This window comes from Cyprinus carpio, chromosome B6, assembly GCF_018340385.1.
Source record: "Cyprinus carpio isolate SPL01 chromosome B6, ASM1834038v1, whole genome shotgun sequence".
Taxonomy (NCBI): domain Eukaryota; kingdom Metazoa; phylum Chordata; class Actinopteri; order Cypriniformes; family Cyprinidae; genus Cyprinus; species Cyprinus carpio.
In genome coordinates, this window is record NC_056602.1 from 7,244,845 (window position 1) to 7,268,567 (window position 23,723).

At 37.2% G+C, this 23,723-nt stretch overlaps 1 pseudogene; it reads left to right on the forward strand.

Annotated features, from left to right (window-relative positions):
• LOC122134572 overlaps nt 1-23,723 on the forward strand; it is a 60,029-nt pseudogene that overhangs the window by 1,337 nt on the left and 34,969 nt on the right.

The window sequence follows — 23,723 nt, forward strand, 5'->3', positions numbered from 1 at the left end:
GCTATTGATTTATAAGGTATTTTATTCAAAGGAGTTAAGGATCTAAAAAACTGACATAAATTTAAACATTTTGCCAAGTGCAAATGCATTGTGGTCTGTTCTTGCAAAACAAAGTTATTTTTTTGTGACATGTCTTTTAATGCTCACCCAAGGCAAAATAAAGTAAAAACCCATAATATTGTGAAATCTTATACAATTTAAAGATATCAGATGTTTTTTTATTTATTAATATACTGACTTTGGTTACATCAGTGGGTTGTTCTTTTTTTTCATTTTAGACCAGTATATGTGTCAGTGGAAGTGGTCTGACCTAAGTGTTGTGGTGACGCCGTCCTCAGCCTGACAGCAGATCTGGAAGGGACCCTGGAGTACGACAATGTGGAATGGATTGAGCTCCGTGTTTCTCTGGCTCAGAGTTCACTGGATGGGCGCTCTGCACCTCCTTTCTCGGCTGGAGGAGCTGCGTGGAGGTGTGTCTCGCCAGGAGCTGTGCCACTTATGCATGAAGGAAGCACGGAAACTCCTGGAGGGCCGCTCGACTGAGAGGAAGACTATGACGAAGGCCACGGGGATGAGTTAGACCATGAAGGACAGCGCGCTCCTTCAGAAGATTCAGGGACGGGCGGAGAGACGGAACGGCTCTCTCTGCGCGGGCAGACGTCCAGAGTTTGGTACCCTTCGATTTCCCATCCCCTGCTGGATAACACTGCAAGTTACGCGGGCAGCACACTGCTACAGGCTGGCACAAAATACCGCAAACAGCAGCTGGACCAGTGTTTATTCAGCGTTACGACTGTACGAGCAGGATGCAAGAAAAGGTCAGAATGAAAGTCGTGAAAATATGGAGAAGAGTAAACAACCAAAGGATAAAACAAAACTATCAAGTGAATGAAAAAAAAAAAAAAAAATATATATATATATATATATTAGTTGCAAATTAGATCACGATAAACACTAAATTGTAAAACTGTGTAGTTTGGTGTGATTATACAATCACACTACAATAATAATAAATAAACTTTTATCATTTTTATAACTTTTAAGACAACTATTTTCATTTTATTATGGGATGTATTTAAATAATATATTTTTATATTTATTGATTTACGGCTTATTATTCCTTGTTTTAAATTATCATCTTATTCAATAATAATATAATCATAAACTTCTAGTATTAATGCTTTTGTTATATTATTATTTTACTTTTTTAATAACAATATTTTTTTTTAAATATTCTTAATTTTTACTGTCCGCCACCCCCTTTCTGTTCCCCATTACATAAAAATGATTTAGGTGATTTGAATCGAAAATAATGAATCGTTAACATTATAGATTATAGTCAAATTAGATTGAAAACAATGATATAAGCCGAACAATAATAAGCAAACAATAACACTAAACAGTTATTTAGTTAAATTTTATTTATTGATATATTGTGTATGTTTTACTGTACTAATATTACTATTGTATCTTTAATAAATGTATTTAGTAATAAACAATTAAACAAAAACATGCTAAATTACCAAGTAAGCAATTTACTAAAATTTATCCAAATTATGTATTATATAGCCGTAATAAAATTTCTTTCTTAAAAAATACATCTTTGTGTCAATAAAATTTAATTCTAAAAAAGATACAGCAATCTATATTATATATGTAATAAAATTGTCTTAAAAAAAATACATATCTGTGTCAGAAAATAGTGAAATGCATCTCATTTACTAATGAGTATCCCCTCGGCTGTCTTAATGCCTATTGCTTCCGAACTTGAACTAGAAGCTGTTCTCTTTGTTTTACACGCATTTATAATATTAACTTTTTCACACTCATCAGAAAATATATAGGCGGTTTAACATTAGGCCACAAACTAAAGAATTCATTCTAATGAGTTTAAAGTCCACGCCTTTTATTACACATTCCCTGATTTTCTGTTCAAATACCCGGCTGTAAACTATGCTCCTTCCGTTTTACGTATTAACTGCCGCCAAAGCTATGGATACAATACTTGTATTTCCATACACCGTACAATTACTTGCACTAGTTAAACACGACTCACATTTTTTAAAAAAGCTACTGCTAGCATGACTCGCTGAACAGAAAAAATCATGTAAGGTAGCTAGAGCACCTGTGGTGCAGCCCATGTGAAAGTGTTAATAATGAATGCTGGGAATGATAATAGCATGTCACAATGTACTCCCTTCTGTGGCCTGATGTCCTGCGGAAGGCCGTGTGTTCCTGTTTAAAAAGCCCAAACCGCAGGGCAGTCTTCACGTCCCCTTTTCCTGCGACTGACCCCATCTGTGGCCTTCACCAGAGCCCCAACACTACCAAGGGCTATTTGCGCATTTCTCTAACATCCATCCAAAGACAGAAAATCTGTGTTATTAAGTATGAGTCACGTGTGGAATCACTAGAACACTAACTTGGGAGTTAAATCACCCGCCAACCTCCCCTACGAACCCCTTGGTAAGCTAATTTTTCCTGGGCCTTTGTAAATTTTTATGTCCCCCAAATGTGAACCTTGACTGCGTACAGTACTGGGAAAATCTACAGGCCTGTTTGGTCATTCGTGTTGATTTTTTTGTCCTGGAGATTGTAAACAACATTGTGAAGGGTGTTTGAGACCAAAATTCTGAGTGATGCAGCATTTTTCTCTCTGTTTCCTCTCTCTCTGTGAATGTTTTACTGGATCGGACACAATAAGAGCTGTTCCTGCAGACAGCAGACAGACATTGGCGTGATCTACAGCAATGCAGCAGATCGACAGGAACCAGCATGACCACTTGCTATGAACTCTATGGCGTACGGATGGAGGAAAGCTTCAAGAAAACCCCCTGTATTCAGTCTTACTGGAACAAAATTGACAGCTTGTTGTGTCTTCTTGTTGCTCTATTTAATGGGATATCTTGCTGCCCACCTGTTTCTCTCTTTTCAGGAATGCGTTTGTAGGTCAAGATTTCGTCGTATTGTCTCGGTGGCGCAGCATGGGGCTGCATGTTGAGGGCGAGTCATCAGTATGCTGCCGCTCAGATACGCGCAGATCTCTGGTCAGCTGGATCAGGACTGAGATGAGCTGTGCTTCGGCGGGCTGAGGAGCGCAGTTGCAATCTTGGCCATGTCCTCTTGTGTTCCACCAAAAGTCTGAACAGGTAAAACCCTTTTTGTGACAAACATGAATTGTTTTTAGAAATATTGAAATCTATTGCATTGTCTATTTATCATTTGGAAGCCTTTGTCATGAGTGAACAGTTTCCACATATATGTGAGTCTTTTTTGTGGCCATTATCCATCTTTTCTTTTGAAACAACAAGAAATTATGATTTTGCTGGTTATTTTTCAATAGAGAAGGGTAAAAGCAAATTAGAAACACCATTAGAACACAATGCAATATATAAATGTAAATTTTGGTGTTTCTGGGTTCTGTTTTCATTAAATGAAAATATTTCAGTTTAAAGTAAGTTTTTTTTAATGTAATGGTGGTCATTTAATTTTCATTTAATGTTATTACTTTTATTAATTTATATCTAATTTACATTTGATTTTAGTATAAATTATATATTTTAATAAATGTAATATTAATGTTTTATTTAGGTTTTTTATTATTTAGTTTTAGTGTTTACACTATGTTCTAGTGGTGCAAAAAATTGCTCAGACAAGAATGTGATTATTATTCTTTATTAACAATGTGAAAGTCAACAATTTATTCTGAAGAAATTTGGCCCTCAGTTTAATATTCGATTTACGATTGATTCAGTCATTTGGTACATTTCACATTACAATTTAAATGTGTAATATTGGAATCATGTGTATGAATTTAATGAATCGCATTATATTTTTATTGTCAGATTTGGGATGCATTGTGATGAATCATTTTAAATTTTACACCCCCAGTGTTAACTATTTTACCCTGAGTATTCTAACGCTGTAAAACCGTTTTGGGACGGTTACCTAAAAGTGCTCATGTGGTTTTTACTAAAGTGAAAATATGATTTAATATATCTGATTCATACTATGACTGTGCATTAGACTACCAAGGAAAAGTAAATTATTAATCAGATCTTAGCACCTCACCATAAACAGCTCTGCCCGTAAGTACTGTTTATAGTTTTTTGATGTTATATTTTCCCAACTAGTTTGCGTTCCTTGTCCTTGAGTTCATTTGATCCCTTTTTTAATAATTCTGAATTTCTTTTATATGCAACTGTACTTTTATGCTCCACTGTCCGTTTTTAGTCTGTTTCTTCATTAATAATCCTTTGTCGAAATGGGCACACATAGCTTCTTCATGCCTTTGATTTATGATCCCCATTTTGTATGATCCTCAGCAACTCTGTTTAATTATGTCTTAGATTGTTTTTAATGAGTGTGTACAAACTGTGCACCTCGTCCTCTCTGGTGTTATTACACGGACCTTTTATGCATAAAGTTTAAGAGGGTTGTTCTCTCTGTTAGTTTCTTTCCAGCATGGAGAGGATGGGTGAAGTCATGGCGGTGAGGTCGGCTTGCCGACAGCAAACGCAAAAGAACTTGAGATGGCCATTCACACACCACCAGAATCTGTACCGAGCAGGTCACCGTGACAGCATATACAGAGGTGAGCCTTTGAGGAACTGCTTTATTTAGTACACCGTTTAAATCATGAAATGTACGCCTACAAAGCATTTGTGTTGGAGATTATGGAGACACTTGTACATCCACTTGCTCACTAATGAATCCTGGTGTTAGTGAAAATGGGTGCCGTCAGAGAATGGAAACGTCAAACAGCTGAGTAACAACCCATCACAGATAGTACACCAAGTAAATCACAAGACTTCTCCAGTACATGAATTAAACATATTGTGAGTGAAATGCTGCATGGGTTTTGTAAGAAACATAATCCACCATTCCGGACTCAGTTTTATCACTTAAACCGTAATCTTAAACCTTGCAGACACCGACAACTTTTCACTGTAATGGGAAAGTCAATTTTCATCAAATTAAAAATGGTTTTGGGTGAGCTATTTCTTTTAAAACATTCTAGTTCACAAACAAAGATGGCTGTCACCGTCTGTATACCGTATAACAAGAAACCATACTATAAACTGGCAACTTACTATAAAATAGCAACTTACTGTATGTTCCATTAGTCAAATCTTTGCACACTTGAAGCTCTGAGTGTCATATTTGCTTCTGGTTCTAGACTAATTTTGAGTCAGACATGGACCGAAGCTTGATGAAGGTTGTTAACCAGAGACTCGCTCTATGACATGATTCACTGAATCAGTGAGTTGACTCTAGAAACAGCTGGCTTTCCTGATCTTCCCATTCACACACAATGAATCACTCAATGTAATTTGTCGAAGTTATTCATTGAAAAGAACCAAAAGAATTTTTTCAGAAACTGAACTGAATGTTTAATGTGTCTGGGAGGGTGTCTCAATTTCTTTAGTTCGAAATCAATATTGTTTGTGAAAATGTAGTAGTAATGATTTGTTTGTCCTGTCCACCACTGACTATCAGATGTAATATTTCTTGATTGAGGTACGTCAGTCAGAAAGGAAAGGACACTACTGGATGTGTTGCAGAGGCCTCAGCCTCCGGCTGGATCGGGGTCTCTGACGGCAGGGGGCCGACTACAGTCAAGGCGGTGAGGGGGGTCTGGAGGGGTCCATGAGGTGGGTTCATCAGTATCGCAGACTGAGGGCGGGTTGGCTTCGCAACACTGCAAGCTCCGACTGCCACCAGAGACTTCAGCTGTGTGTGTTTCAACAAGATGTGCAGCAGGTAAATACATGTAAATCATGTGTAGAACCAACTCAGAATATGCATGCAGTGCACAAACATGCATGCACTTCACACACAGTATACCCACCAGAATTCAACATCTGACGAATGTGACCCCAGCCTCTCAACCTTTCAGCAGCTGTTTTTAGATCTTTGCATGTAACGATGTTCTCCTACGGCAGGGAACAAATATCAAGTGCAGAGAGCATTAGAAGAAGTGACAAGGATGTGACATGGACTCTGACTCATAGAGTTGACTGAAGTTGCCTCAGTGTCCTCGAGGGACGGCAGTATGTTCCTTTGGCAAATACCTCTCCACATTTCACTCTACTTCCTGAGGCCGTTCGCCTTCAGGGGCTTTTATTGTACCTTCACCTGTTCTCTGTCAGGACTGTGTTGGTTGTTTCTTGAGATTGTGACTTGATCCTTTCCAGGACCTCTTTAGACAGCAACGAGGCCTACATGAGCACTGAGCTTGTGCAGTGAACTAAGAACTTTGACTTCTAACTGACAAAGTTTGCTGAACTAACCTTCAAAAATCCCCTGAGCCTCTTCCCCACTAACTGTTTATTAAGCTCTGACCTTGCTTTTTTTTCTTAGGATGTGTATTTTTTTATATACAGAAAGAAACATCACAAATATAAAAAATTTTAGCATAGTCATAAAACTTTAAGAGCCGTCATGGCCTAATGGTTAGGGAGTCGGACTTGTACCAAAAGTTCACAGGTTGTTCTGGAGTCTCGGTACCAGTAGGAACTTGTTGGTGGGGGGAGGTGAATAACCCAGCATTCTCTCCACCTTCAATACCACGACTGAGGTGAGATGCTTTGAGTAAGGCACCGAACCCCTAACTGGTGCCGCAGCATTGGCTGCCCATCTGCTCCGAAGTGGTGTGTGTTCAACGGTGTGTGTGTGTGCTCACTACTTAAATGCAGAGCACAAATTCAGAGTATGGGACGCCAGAAGTCCAGCTAAACATGCTGCCAAATTAAATTTTTATTTATTTATTGCCATTCAAATATAAATTATTTTATTGTTGATTTTAGTGATGAACATGCAGTTTATAACTGTTAATCCGCAATATTCCTTTTAAATTTGAAATAGACTATCCAGTGTTATGTATGTGTGTGTGTGCAGGGCTTGGACGGGATTGAAAACCATGGCGAGGTATTCCTCAGTAAGCACAAAGGAGTTGGGAAGTCTGTACACAGGGCAAGAGCACTACAAAAACGGCACGATGACTTCCAGGAGGTGGCACAGGTTGGAACCAAATCAGTTTATGTTGTGCTTGAGTGTGTATTTTTTTGTTTGATGAGAGAGGAGCAAATGAGCAGTAGCAGTGATATCATTCATGTTCATACTACTTGAGTTTCCTGTTAATATTCAAGGAAGGAAGGTTTTTAATGTACTACTCTCTCTCCACTCGCTTTCTCTCTCTTTCGCTCCAGAACACTTATACTAATGCAGATAAGCTCTTGGAGCAGCGGAGCAGCTGGCTCAGAAGACGGTAGAGAGGTGATCCAGAAGAGATTTACGCTGCCGCCCATCAACTGGAGGTCACAGAGTTCAGGAGTTTGTACGGAGGTGGAGCAGAGGAAAACTACTGCTGGATATCTCAGTGTCTTTTCACACCCACACTAAAGAGGTATTGCACACACACACACACAGTAAACAGAGCTTCTCAAATAGTTTCTAAGAGTGTTTGACTGATCTCTGTTCATGCGTGAGAGAATTTTTGTTGTTTCGTAAGCTGCTTAACGCCACTTACTGACTGACAGCACAAATTAAAAACTAAACTGAATGGACAACAACAACATAATGAGATTTCTATTTAAACACCTACCTCTTGTTAACCAGTATTTTTAACTGAAAAGAAGAAGAGAAATCTTTTCAGCACTCTTGCAACATTCCAAAAAAAAAGTTCCTAGAAGGCTCTAGCAACAACCCTAGTGACCCCCAACCATGATCTAGAAACTACCCCAGAACACATTACCAACCACCTGTCAATCAACTAGCAACACCCTATCAGCCCCAAAGTGACACCCTGGCAATTGCCTTCCAACAACCAAGCAATGCTTTAACAAGTACCCAGAACACAATTTTGCAGCTGTTACCATAATGGATCCATTCAGAATTACTAAACCACTGACCCTCACATTAAACACACTTTTTAGCCAGCAATCCATAAAAAAAAAAAAAAAAAAATTTTGGCAAACTACACAGAATATCTTGAAAATGTGTTCCTGCAAAATACGCAGATGTACAGCAATCAGTGTGCATCAGATTTGTTTGCATATCGATATAATACTGGACTCGTGCATGCCACCTAATGTATGATTCCTATGTTAACTGTAATTGTCTTTACCTTGATTACCATCGTCATGCATCAAAAACTTTACTAACGCAACAATGGGTTTGTAGTTATCCAGACCGAGAGAGTAGTTTTCTGGTATCATGCTCTCATGCAGTGGTTTGGGTGTTTTGAAGCTACTGTTTCAGTTTCTGTATTTCACACAGCATGATGAAGAAACTGCTTGGGCTGCTCTGAAACAGCATATGAGAGAGGTCAAGGCTTTTGAAGCCAAAAAACACACTTCTGAAATGAATTATGTACTAAAAATCTGGACATGAGTAACTATTCTCTCCACCCATCTCTGATGTAATTCAGCTGGGCTTTTCAGCATTAGCGCTGTTTTTAACTGACTGCTTGAACTGCATTTGCTTCCTGGACGCTTGGACTGAAAAACTTTCAGTTTTGAAAATTATCTGACCACAAACAGAGGAAAGTGGAATATAATGTCTCGTCCAAAAATTGGTCATTCTGTTCTGTCTGTCTGTAGCTGTGGTCGTGGAGTGGAGGACTTGCAGAAGACTCTTGTGGAGGCCATTGGTGAACTCTGAGTCTGGGATGCTGTTCAGGAGCTGATCAGGACTGTTTTCAGCAGCAGCAGCAGCAGAGCAGCACTCTGGGATGCCATACTCAATGTCATCAAAGAAGGAGAGGAGATCATTTCAGCATCTGCGAGTGAGGTTTAACAGCACACTCCTATTGTACAGTATTTCATCATAACCAGTGGTGAAGTATTGAGTACCCCTACTTGAGTACCTACCCTTATAAAATAGTAAAAGTAATAAATAATGCCTTTTGAATTTTACTTTAGTAAAAGTACATACATTTTTTTAATATACATATAATAATTAAATAGAGATAAAACGTAAATGTTTTGTTTAAATTTGTAATTTAATTTTTACTTCTTTATTTTTATTTAATAAATTTTTATAGTATATATTTTATATATTCCTACTGCTCAGAATACCTGGGGAGTTGGGCTTGTTATACACTATCAAAACATTAAATATACTGTAGTAAATATCAATTTAGGTTACTGATAGCCTACTTAATTGAGTGAAAAAAGTGTGTTGACAAACAATAAAAGCAGATGCCACATAAGACAAAATGTATAACATTAAAAGAAGAATGTGTTATTTTTGCATAAAACCTAACCCACTGAGATGGTGATACACAAATATGGACATGTTTGCATTCAAGTATTTCACATACAGAATATATAACAGACATAATAAATCCTTAAATTTGGCATTGTTAAACTTATTTTTTGTGCTATTAGTATGCACATATATTCTGATGCTTTGATGGTCTCACATTCCTGGCTCATTTTGAGTCAGAACTCGTGAATTTACTGGAATTTTTAAGTAGAGATTCACTCTGACTACATCAATTGAATCAGTGAGCTGTCGACTCAAGAACAGCTGCCAATCCGATCAGTTCAATTGGCGTAACAAATCTTTCAATGCGATTTGCGAAAAGATTTGAACAGTTTCATTGAAAAGAATCAGCTGTTTCATTAAATTGCACACTGCTATCAGGTCTCGGAGCAGGGAGACAGTTTTCTCACGTTTTTGACATATTTTTAAGAAATGTAGTGGAGTAAAATGTCACAAAATGATGCTTTGCAATGTAGTGAAGTTAAAAAGTGGAAATTTCTCAAAATAAAAAATTCTGATAAAGTACAGACTACTTGAAAAATACAGTTACAAAGCAAAAAAAATACTTTGGATTACTGTCCACCCACTGAGGCATTAAAACCAACTATTTTCACATCTTTCAATCCAGAAGTTACCAATTCTTCCTAATATGATACTTGAAAACGTACAAAAAACTAGTGAAGAACAGGATTTAGATCCAAATCTGTTAACCATAAAGCCACAGCAGCTCCAACCATTTTCAGTTTTTTTGCAGATCAATTTTTAATAATATTCTTTTCAGATTAGTTTCTGAAACAAGTGCTTTCATGTTATGTCATGCTGATATACTGGTTCTGAATTAACGTGGCCTCTATTGATATTGATTTGCTCTTGGATGTGTTGGCGTGGGTTTGTGTTCGTTCAAACAGGGACTCAGCGTTGGCCTGTAATAAGCTGCCTCATGCCAGCTCTGTGGCTCATATCGAGGGCGTTCTTCAGCAGTTGGATGAGGCTCAGGCTTCAGTTATGGAGGAGTATTTTACACGAGCGCAGGATCAAACTGGACATCTTCCTGCAGCTCCGTATCTTTGAACAGTTACGACCTTGGAGGTGTGTGTGTTTGTGTGTGTTGATGGCCTGAACCTGAAGTCATTATCAGCATCAAACTTTATTTGAACAGATGTGCTTCTGTGCCGTCTGTGTTTGCATATCTGCATGTTTGTGTATTATGTAACAAATTAATGTTTTGAGTAGCGTTGTTTGTTTTACGGTATACACTTTATCTCATAGTTTCATACCCCAAATTCTGTCATCATCTGAGTGGCCTTCGTTCTTCTGTGGAACTCCAGATGAGAATTTTTTAAAAGAATATCCTGCCTGCTCTTTTCATATGATGAAAGTCAATTAAGACGACTGCTGTGCCAAACTTAAGAAAAAAAAAAAACTAACACTGCATATAATAAGTGGTCTGTATGACTTGTACACTGTATTTCAAGTCTTCTGAAGCCATACATGTTTTGTGTGATTGACAAACCAGCATTTAGGTTTTTATCCACTGATTATCCTTGCCTCCAGTGCAGTTATTTTACTATTATTTATATACTATTATTTTTTATATTATTTAGGTTTTTTTTGTTTGTTTATTCTTGCCTCCAGTGCAGTTATTTTACTATTATTTATACGTGAGACCTCCGTTTCATCTTCGGAAACACAGTTTAAGATATTTTAGATTTAGTCCGAGAGCTTTCTGTCCCTCCTCCATTGAGAATGTATGTACGGTAATACTGTCCACGTCCAGAAAGGTAAATAAAAACATCATCAAAGTAGTTCCATGTGGACATCAGAGGGTCCGTTAGAATTTTCTGAAGCATCGAAAAATACATTTTGGTCCAAAAATAGCAAAAAACTACGACTTTATATCAGCGTTGTGTCTTGTCTTCCGTGTCTGTTATGAGCGCGTTCACAGCGCTGCAGTTTAGTGATATCCGGTTCGCGAACGAATCACTCGATGTAACCGGATCTTCTTGAACCAGTTCACCCAAATCGAACTGAATCATTTTGAAAACGGTTCGCGTCTACAATAAGCATTAATCCACAGATGACTTAAGCTGTTAACTTTTTTAACATGGCTGACACTCCCTCTGAGTTCAAATAAACTAATATCCCGGAGTAATTCATTTACTCAAACAGTACACTGACTGAACTGATGACCGAGCCAGATAAATGAACGAAACATTGACTCGTTCTCGAGTCAAGAACCGGTTGCATTGGTTTTTGGATCACCAGTAGTGATGGGAAGTTCGGTTTCTTTTTCCGCGAACCGGTTCTTTCAGAGACAGTTCGATTCAATAAACCGGTTTGAAGAAAACGGTTCACCAGTTCTTTTGAGCTGGACGTAATGACTTCATTGGCGATGATTGCCCTTGATATTCAAGCCTTTTCGTTTACCCGCGCTCATAACATTAGCACAGAATCAGTTCAGAATCAATCATCAAAAGAACCAGTTCGTTCAGACGCGCTGTGTGTCAGTCTGAATCACGCATGTGCAGTATCAGCTCCTCGGTTTCTCGAAACGGGAAGCGTCCGGGACAGAAACGGTTCTTGACTCGAGGAACGAGTCAATGTTTCGTTCGTTATCTGGCTCGGCTCGTGTGCATCTTCAGTTCTCTCTTCACAGCAGTTCAGTCAGTGTACTGTTTGAGGTAAATGAATTACTCCGGGATATTGGTTTATTTGAACTCAGAGGGAAGTGTCAGCCATGTTAAAAAAGTTAACAGCTTAAGTCATTTGTGGATTAATGCTTATTGTTGACGCGAAACCGTTCAAATGATTCAGTTTCGTTTTTTGGTGAACTGGTTCAAAGAAGATCCGTTACATCGAGTGATTCGTTCGCGAACCGGATATCACTAAACTGCAGTGCTGTGAACGCGCTCATAACAGACACGGAAGAACAGACAACGCTGAAATAAAGTCGTTATGTTTTTGCTATTTTTGGACCAAAATGTATTTTCGATGCTTCAGAAAATTCTAACGGACCCTCTGATGTCACATGGACTACTTTGAAGATGTTTTTATTACCTTTCTGGACGTGGACAGTATACCGTACATACATTCTCAATGGAGGGGCTGAAAGCTCTCGGACTAAATTTAAAATATCTTAAACTGTGTTCCGAAGATGAACGGAGGTCTCACGGGTTTGGAACGACATGAGGGTGAGTCAATAATGACATAATTTTCATTTTTGGGTGAACTATCCCTTTAATATTCACATTTTGAATTTGCTTTTATTTGTATATTTTTAGTTTTCATTTTAATTTTAGTTTATGTTTTAATAATTCTGTAATGTGCTTTTGTCATTTTTATTACTTTTCAGGTTTGTCATATTTCTGTTTAAGCTTCAGTATATTTTTCATTTTCAATCTTAGTTTCAGTAATTTTTAGTACTTTACAGTAACTTACATTTATTTCAGTTAGCTGTTAGGCAGGCATTTCTTCTTTGACTTTTGTTTGTTTTATTTTATTTTATTTATTTTATACCTAAAACCTTTTAGTTTTATTTACTGATAACAGCACTGCTCCAGTGAGCACTGAAACCAGATTGTTGAATGAATGAGTTGAACTGGATCGGTCTGATTTATGAGCAAATCATTGAAAAGATCCAACTCAAAAGAATGATTTGTTCACAGATTGGGCATCATGGATGTCAAGATTTCTGGCAATAAGTGACCTAAATTCTGGTTACTGATCTCACACACCATGAATCATATAGATTCAAACTACTTTTATGTTACTTTTAATGGTGCTTTTTTGCATCCTTTTTTAATTATATTGCAAAGATTTAGTAGTTATTTTACTTATATGTGTGAAAACTGGTAATATATGCATCTGTTTCTTAGGTTATGGGTGAGCTGGATGCATGGAAACAGATCTGATCCGACAAGCAACTGATTTCAACACAGAAGAACTTACGCTGGCTGAACAGAGATTACACAGACACACTGAGCGCAAACTCGCCATGAACAACATGACCTATGAGGTTATACAGCAGGGACAGGATCTTCACCAGTACATCATGGAGGTCCAGGCTTCAGGTGAGGAGATATAGAGACAGAGTAAAGGACACAGGAAGAGTGCGAGAGAGAGTAATAGTTTCATACTACAGTTGTAGGGTTCTGCTGAATCAGTGTGTTAATGATTTTGCTGTTTGTTGGCAGTTGTTGCTGTGTGGTATCACTATTGGTGTTTGCTTTCACGCTTGGTTTTTCCGATGTTCATTTCGCATTTGTCGGGTCATGGAATCTTTGAGCAGTGTGGAATAATTTCCTCCAACAAACCCTGATATAATCAGGGTGCTTGATCAGAAGCAGGTTCCATGACAATGAGATACATTTTTATGAAGTGAATTAAATGATTCATGACTCAAATGATTAGGAATTAATCACATATTCAATATTCATGGATAATGTAAAGACATTCCTGTGGCAGGTTGTGGAAAACTATTGAATAGACATCACATGACATAATAATAGACATTATTTCCATGTAATTAAACATAAGCCTATCACTAGCATACAGTCCACAGCAATCCATATTTGTTGGCGGTAGACAAAAGGCCCTTCAGACAGAAGACGTTCTTTTGTGACTTTCACAACATCCATGTGTTCTGTTCTGTCTGCTCACTATAAGTGTGGATTACTGAGTTGCATTTCCTGTGGATTTCCACAAACGTGAAGTTTGGTGAAGCATGTTGATATATCATAGTTTATCGTAGTTTTTGTTTAATATTTCTATTTAGCTTATCATTTTAGTCAAAAAAATAATAATTTAATCTAATGAACTTAGATGTATTGACAGACTGTTTATTGCAACTGGTGGCATGAATGCATTTACACTGCAATTTACAATTGCATTAATAATGGGTTTTAAAAAGGTTTTAAAAAAAATTGTTCACACCAAAACTTTTAAATTATTTCTTCATCTACTCACCTTCATGTAATTTCAGCAGTGTTGGGGAGTAATCAGTTACCTGTAGTGGAATTATTTAATTTAATTACAAAATAAATGTAACTAATCTGTTACGGTTACTGGGTAAGAAAATGTGTCATTAAAGGGTTAGTTCACCCCACAAAATGAAAATTAGCCCATGAATTACTCACCCTCAAGGCATCCTAGGTGTATATGACTTTTCTTTCAGAACAAATCCAATTGTCGTTATATTAAAAAATTGTCTTTGATCTTCCAAGCTGCTTAATGGCAGTCAGCGAGTGTTGCAGTGCATCAGTCCAAAAGAAGTGAAATAAAGTGCATCCATCCATAATAAAAAGTGCCTCACACGGTTCCGGGGGGTGAACAAAGGTCTCCTGTAGCGAATCAATGCGTTTTTGTAAGAAAAAATATCCATATTCAAAACGTAATAATCCATTTAATCTAGCTTGTGCCAACAGTTGTAAACGGAAGCAGCTCCAGGCGGATGACATATGAGGTCGCCATTGCGCATGCGCTGCTCAGAAGTGACAAACGCGGAAGTGCAGCAGAGAACTCAAAACAAAACAACGGTCACGAATTACAAGTACAAAAAATGTACAGATGTTGGTTTTCACGAGACTTACCAGTGGCATGCGCAACGCTGACATCATACGTCATCTGCCCGGAGCTGCTTCCGTGTACAACTGTTGGCACAAGCTAGATTAAAATTATTATTACGTTTTGAATATGGATATTTTTCTTACAAAAATGCATCAATTCGCTACAGGAGGCCTTTGTTCACCCCCCGGAGCTGTATGAGGAACTTTTTATTATGGATGGATGCGCTTTATTTCACGTCTTTTGGACTGATGAACTACAACACCCGCTGACTACCATTAAACAGCTTGGAAGATCAAAGACTATTTTAATATAACTCAGATTGGATTCGTCTGAAAGAAGAAAGTAATATACACACTGGATACCTTGAGTGTGAGTAATTCATGGGCAAATTTTCATTTTTGGGTGAAAACTAACCCTTTAAATTACAGTTACTAAGGAAAATGTTAACATTTACCAAACAGGGGTTACATCTGAATACTTCACACACACAATTTTGATTGATTTCTTTCCCAAATTGCATTTACTGCTCTAAAATATGAAACACCAATGTTTCAGGAGTTTTAAAAAAAAACACAGTAGGGCACATGCTTATTCAGTAACTGTTTTATTTACTGTTTTATTTGAGTTTATGTATATGGTTTATTTAAAAAAAAAAAAAAATTCCCAAGGCATTGTTAGATGCCAGTGTCATAGCTATGCAAAGATTTGATCTCAAAAACATAGCTATTAAACTATCTCTTGTTTATAATATGTAAATAATTAAATTAATATGTTTATAATATATACTGTATTTAAGATGTAATATTTAATTTAATTTCTTTGCTGTTCTTTTTTCTCCGTCCATTTTTTATTTGTGCAAATGCCAGTGGTGCTTCTCTTTTAAAATAAGTGCCATGTCTCTCACACATGTGATGAAAACATCATTTATTTTTTTTACCAACTATAACCCCTTCAAATTTCATCTTGTTGGGTTTAATGTGAACATTCAACATCCAACATCTGACTTAACAAAACGTTTTTTAATTCTTCTGTTTATTGGGTCAGTAAGACGGCTTTGCTAATGTCTGCTGTAGTGTCCAGTGAGAGATGAAAAGAACGCAGGAGTGATGATGAGTTAGTGTTCGGTGGAGAGATAAGAGTGTGAATCAGTCATCGCTTCACTCCTCCGTGCTCTGATGCATGTTTTATTGACAGTTACCATGGACACAACAGCAAAATCCTGCTACCCACATTATATGGGCTGTCTTAGATACGTGTGATGAAAGAAGAGAGAGAGAGAAGCGGAGAATTGGGTGGGAAAGATAAAGATGGAAAATGTGTGCATGACAGCCAGTGAAGGTGAAATGGATTGGAAGGAGCAGAGGGAGGAAGACGGAGCTCCATACTATTAACTCTGCATGCAGGGGTGAGGTTGCTATGGAAACCCACCCCTTTACAATCCCATATACTGAGGTTTCCATGGTGATGGGGCCTTCGCTCGTCACTTTGGGGTTGCCTTGGAAGCTTGGGATACTGCAGAGGCCATCCTGTCACTAACGCATCACGTTCCCATTGGAACCGACTCCTGCGGCCCACTGTGAGGCTGTACTGGAGACAGGTAGCTGAGGAAGTGGGCTGATGTAAGGGTCCAGTAGAAGAAAATGGCCTTTGTTTGTACCTGCATAGAGTCTCTGTCTCTGGAACGCTGTGGTTGTCTGTCATGTGTTAATGCAGTTATAGACCTGCGAAGGCACGTATGATGGATCTAGCTCACCTGTCTGACATGTTTCCCCGCTTATCACCTCACATGCCATCATAACTGCTCACTGAGATCAAAGCCGACAGAAGACCGTCAGCAGGAGGTTTCACAGCACAGCAACCCCCTGCTGGACAGAGGAGAGAAAACTCACTGCAATAATCTATAGTCATCTGAAACAGTTTTAGTTTATCTGATCATAACCTTAAACTAAAACTTATATGTAAAATGTGTAATTCTTTTGATGTATCACATAATGATATACAGAGATAAAAGTTTTGGAATAATTCTGTCGCTAATGCTGACCAAGGCTGCATTTATTTGATTAGGGAGGAAAACAGTTTGATTGTGGAATATTATCACAATTTAAAATAACTGTTTTTAATATATTTTTAAAATGTCATTTTATTCCTGTGAAGCAAAGCTCAATTTTCAGCATCATTACTCCAGTCTTCAGTGTCATATGATCCTTCAGAAATCATTCTAATATGTATATATAAAATTTCTTATTAATCTAAATGATAAATAACTTATAATAATATATAAAAATTAAATTATAAATTTTTTTTTTATATATATTTTTTTACCCTTTAGATTTTTAAGGAAACCATGATAACACTACCCATTCAAAAGTTTGGATTATAAGATTAAAAAAAAGAAAAGAAAGAAAATAATACTTTTATTCAGCAAGGATGCATTAAATTAATCAAAAGTGACAGTAAAGACTTTTATAATATTACAAAATATTTATATTTCAAATAAATGTTATTCAGCGAACTTTTAAATTCATCAAAGATTCTTGAAAAAAAAAACGTATAATGGTTTCAATAAAAATATTAAACCGCAAAAACTGTCATTATTTTTAATACTGATAATAATAAGAACCTTTATTAATTGAGCACCAACCATAAATGATGATACTTGAGCAGTAAATCTGCATATTAAAATGATTTCTGAAGGATCATGTGACACTGAAGATGGAGTAAGTGATGCTGAAAAAATCTAGCTTTGCAGTAGTAATTGTTTCTTAAAGTAACTGAGCACAAAATCTGCATATTAATCATGTTACACTGGAGCAATTGCTGCTTAAAGTTGATCAAATGTAGGCGTTCCATCTCATTTCTTTCAAAAACATGAAAACATGAATCTTTTTTTTCCCACATTTTAAATGGTAGTGTATACCAAGTTCAACTATATTTATTTGTTGGTTTAATCTGCCAAAACAGTGTAAACACTACATCTCTTTGGCAGAAATATTTGATTGGTTGAGCGTCCCGACAGCTCAACCAATGGTCTTTCAAGACTTACTTGAGACTGTTTGACTAACACATGGCCAACAGAGGAAACCTGTTTGAAATCTATAATTGTTTTGTCATTTTATTTTCTGATACTAGTGGCACAGAAATTACAACAGGTTTAAATTGCATGCCTACTTTTATGTGTTTGTTCATTAGTATTTTACAAATGGGGCTAATCTCTGAAATTAGGACATGGTGCTGATTGATGTGTATCTAGTACCAGTATCACTAAATCATCTGTAAAAGAAATATTGGACAAGTATAGCACTTTTGCAAGTAAAACATTTCATGAAAAGAAGTTGATAGAATTAGGATATGATCAAATTAAATGATTATATACTGTTCATGCAGAAGACAAACAGCATTTGGACACTTTCAGGTTGTCAAAGATTTTGTACAGCATGATATTTCATGAAACGGCATCATTTGTTTGTATATGGTTCTTAGATTGATATATTTTATCTGCCGTAGGCGTTATATGTGTCAATGTGTATATGCTGCTGATATTTATTTTTAAAATCTGCGTATGTTTTTCAGGTATGGAAATCACGTTGGAGAAAAAGATGTTGACTTGGCGGCAAAAGTTCAAGAGCTGCTGGAGTTCTTGACTGAAAAAAAGAGCATGAGCTGGAAGTGAGCGCAGAACACACACACACAAACGTCTGGAGCAGTGCCTTCAGCTACGACACCTGCAGGCCGAGGTCAAACAGGTGTGTGTGTAAAATCAATTGCTACATCTCAGCTCATGGTCAGATTTAGAGACCCCTAAGATACACTCATCAACATGTTGTGAGGAACGCCTGACTTTTAGATTCAGGTAAAAAGCTTGTGCTCTGCTTCCATCCAAGATTCTGACTGATGCCATTAGCCTTGAGTACAAGTGCCCAGCTAATTGCTTTTATCTTTGACACTTTGAGCACACACACACACACACACACACTGTCGCTCATATCCAGAGCAGTGCGGGGGTGCAGACTGCAGCCCTGCATTTCAGAAAAATAATAAACTCAATTCACTCACACTATTTCCATAGATGCCACCGCTTTCTTATTGGGAGTGCTGTCACCTCGGGACTTTTCAGCTTCATCTTAGTTCTTTAATTATTTATATTGTATCTTGTTTCTATTTGTACTTTCTTGTACATCAGTAGTTTGGATAGAAAATGAATGTAAATGTAGGCAGGGTTACAGTTTGGATAGAAAATGAATGTAAATGTAGGCTGTTTTTGCATCCTTAATGCCCATTTGACAGATTTTTAAGAATGAAATGTGTTTACTTTTAACTTTAACATTTTTGCTTTAATATGAAGGAGAGACGATTACTAGAATGTTTATTAAACAGCTGCATTATTTAATGACCTCAGAACACGAATAAATATATAATGTAAATTAGAGAAAAATGGCAGTAGTTAATATGCTTATATACTGGACAAACTACTGTTCAAAAGTTTGCAGTCTGAAAGATTTTTTTAGTCTCTTATGCTCACCAAGGCTGCATTTATTTGATCAAAAACAATAAAAACTATAATATTGTGAAGTATTATGCAAGCTATTTTAATATGTTTTAAAATGTAATCTATTTTTGTGATGGCAAATCTGAATTCTCAGAAGCTTTAAACAATGATTCTAGTATGCTGATGTACATAATATTTTTTTATAATGACATTATTGTAATTTTTGTCAACAGTGAAAGTTATGAGAATTCAGTAGATGGAGCTGAAAATCAGTTTGGAAGCATCATACAAGTCTAGATTTATGGTTGAATGCTAGATTTGGAATGATTAATTATTTGACATGGCACATTATTTCTGTAACTGACAGTGTTGAGACATTGAGTTACAGCAAGGAAAAGCACATTTCTCAAATTTTGCCCGAAAATGGAAAAAGCAGGAGGCTGCACCAAAACGTAAATGAATACCTCTGAATGTTAACAGATTAATCCAAAATAATTCATTGAGTTTCATTTTTCACTTTTGTAGCCTGTTTTTTTCACATGGCGCTGTGTGTGGTGTGTGTGTGTGTGTGTGTGTGTGTGTGTGTGTGGTGTGTGTGTGTGTGTGTGTGTGTGTGTGTGTGTGTGTGTGTGTGTGTTTGATGAACTGTGCAGGTGCTGGGTTGGATCCGTAACGGTGAATCCATGCTCACAGCGAGCACAACGAATGCAGGTTCCCTATCATAGGGCGGAACAACTTCAGAGAGAGCATGAACAATTTCAGCTTGCCATGGAGGTCAAAACACACATATACACATTCTCCTTAATAGGTTCTGCAAGGGGGCAGCTTTGTTAAGGCTGCATTATGCTTATGCTGTAATATGAAGATTATATTAAAATATTAAACCTTGTTTACACCATTATCTGCAATAAGGAAATTATTTTTGGCAGGGTTATAAACACATTTTGTGAAATGTCAGAGAAACATCATCCCTTTTGTTGTTATCTGATCATAGACAGAAGGTAAATTGGTCTATAGGTTGTAAAGGCCCTCTTTATTATGTTCATCAAAGAGATGGAATACAAAAGAGTTGATTTAAAAAAAGTAAAACAATTACTCAGCAAATTTATGAGCAGTAAGAAGCACATTAGCCTGAAATGAGGACTGAGTTTTAATTCAGCAAATTGCTGGCGTATAATTCTCCACTAACGACAGCCTCTCTAAATCAAAGAAAGTCAGCGCTGAGTATCTGCCAAAATCTCCCTTCCGCCAAATATATGTTTTAATCATCTACAGCAGCGGTTCTCTACCCTTTTCAGGCCAAGTACCACTTTTCATCAAATAAGACCAAACAAGTACGCCAAAATAAACGTGTGAATCAGGCTGCTAGTTTTATTCATCAAACATGTGCTCTTGTGAAAGCATCAGGCTGTGCTTCACCACTGATTGTTTTGGCCTTGAACGGCAAGGACGTCTAACTGATCGTGTCTTAATTGCTCCTTTAAGGAGCCCCTCCGTGACCTTACCCGCCTCTCATGTGGTCCTTGTGTACTGGCAGTTAACAAACTTAATTTAAGCACACCTCAAGAAATTAAAGCGAGCCACTTTTCTCTGCTGTCCACAGTCTCTTCTCCATGCCGACTCCCTGCAGCGCACCCACCAGAGTGCCCTGCAGCTCCAGCAGAGGGCGGAGCTGATGTTGCAGGCGGGTCACTATGACCCAGACGCTGTCCGGGCCTGCGCTGAGACCGTGGCCCTGCACTGGCAGACCCTCATGCTGAAGATGGAGGACAGATTAAAGCTGGTTAATGCCTCTGTGGCCTTCTACAAAACATCTGAACAGGTGAGTTGTACAGACTATGTGATGGTTACTGTCACTGTCCACAAACACTAGTGGCTGTGATTGTGGTTGAGAATGTGAACTGATGACAAAGTTGCGGAATGATTTATAGCAGTAGTTCTAAACCACTTGGACATATGCATTTTGCAGTTCATATTATGTTTTTTTTTTTCAGTTGCCTCACACCATGAGCACTGCCATTTTAAGATGCCCTGTTTTTAAGTAGTTCATTTTTTTTAAAAGGGGGGTTTCAAGAACCCTTTTGCAGTGTACATAGAGTTACAATCTCGGAAGGATTGTCATGGTAATGTACATGACAATGTATTTGGTCTTAGCGGAATAGATCTGCTATGCTGCTGCTGCTGCTGCTGCTGTGACAGAGCAAGTACCAAAGACTTGCAACTTCCAAAACATCCACAACATGCTGCTGTGAGCATGTAAGAAAATACTGCTGCTGCACATATAACATGAATAACCCCCATAGCATACATGATCACCCCGTAGCAGACCTATACAGGTGGAGCTGGGGAAGGTGGAGGGTTTCTGAAGTGTGCTGCAATGGAAGTAGTCTTATCTATTTAAAAAAAAATCTAATTATGGGACAGTAACCATGCCCTCTTGTCCCTTAACAGAAAAATGTTAGCTCCCCCTAGTATCAGTTCCAGCAATCTACTGAAAACGCACTCTGTTATCAGATATTTTTGTAATGAATTCTGGAATAAATATTATTTACATTGAATTTTTTTTAATGGCAGAAATTTTATACATGTCTCTTTACTGTCATTACATTGTATTCTCTTATTTATGTTGCCAGTATATCTGTGAACATTGTTAACAGTACAGAGACTTGTGTGTGTAACGTACTGTATGTCTGTTGCAGGTATTTAATGTATTGGAGCGTCTGGAACTGGAGTACAGGAGAGAGGAGGACTGGTGCGGGGGGGTCATGATAAATTGGGCTCAACGGCAGAGACTGACCACGTCAGCCCTCTCATCAACAAACACCTGGAGCAGAAAGAAGCCTTTCTCAAGGTACACCTTGCTCTCACACACACAGATTCAAACACCTGCAACAGAAGCTCATCAGCTCTCTCACCAATTTGTCCTTTTTATATTTAAAAAAAAATGCATCTACAGCAAAAAACTAAAAAACTGCCATATGTGACCACATGTGTGTCAGTTTAAATCGGGGTCAACGCATGGAAAAAAATTCCTTTTGAAAGAAAGAAACCTTGAACAAAATTATTAGCGTGTCTAACAATGTCACTGACCATCTTACATCAGCACACTCCTAAAACTTTAGCTGCTGTCAATATGGTCAATGATGATGTCACTGTACAGTTGTTTAACATGTTGCATTTCTCGGGTTCCAGGCGTGTACTTTAGCTACGTCGTAATGCGGAGGTCTTTCTTAAATACATCCATCGAAACAATGTGAGCATGCCTGGGGTCGCTCCCCACAATCGAGCCACTGAGTCCCAAGTCAAAGGTCAGTTCAGGACTACTTAAAAAGCCATTTTACCTGCAAAATATCTGTCCTGTAATGTCTAAAAATGTAAAATGTTTGTCTGATATGTGTTTGTGCCTGAATGTTTTTGTAATTGTTTATTGATCTTGTCTTGTGTCTTCTTATGTATAGCCATTCTGAGTGAGCTCCTACAGAGGGGAAAATCGTGTCCCTTCATTTCTGGACTATGAAAAAAAAGACGTTTAGATCAATGCCACCCAGTACGTTCTGTTTGAACGACATGCCAAACAGGTGAGTGAGAGAGCGTTTTTGCAAGCACTGTTTTTTCAGGATTCGATAATGATGGTTGGTTTGGTTTGGTTTGGTTTTGCCTTCCCTTGTGAAAACGAGCTTCACTTTAGAATACATTTAAAAAGAGTACTTATTACAGAAATAATATACTTTAAAAGAATATACTTAAGTGTGAACTGAATGTTATGTTTTATACTTAAGTGTGTGCTTGTTGTTTTGTTTTTGGTGAATTTGTATTATACAGTTCAAACTATAATCATTACATGTGCTTTAATTAGACCCTCTTAAGTAGGACTTAAATATGTAATTCTGTTGTTTTTTTAAAAGGGTAAAGTATACTGCTAAATGTATTTGAGAAAGAATGTTCTGGCAAGCATTTATGGTAAACTAATATATATTTTATTGTCATTTCTTTTTGTATTTGTATGTATTGTTTTTTAATATTTTTGAATGTTGTGGTTGGGATTTATGGTAATTGTCAGCAAATATATTTATTTAAATACATTTATTTAAAATAAATGTACTTCTTTTAAAGTACTTCATAATGATTTAAAATGTACTTTAATGTAAAAACTTTTAATTTTACTTCACAAAATTGCACTTTTTAAGTGTTTATGAAACAGTCATGTGTGGAAACATTGTCAGGAAAGTGTACTCTTAGATTTGAAATACACTAAAACTGCACATTCAGTACAATTAAGTGCACCTTCTTTTTTTCAACCCAGCAAACTGAGCAACCTTTTATATTTTAACCAGTTAGTCAGTTATTTGTGCAGTAGAAAATATGCTAAAAATATCCCAATAATGAGATTGTAAATCAACAC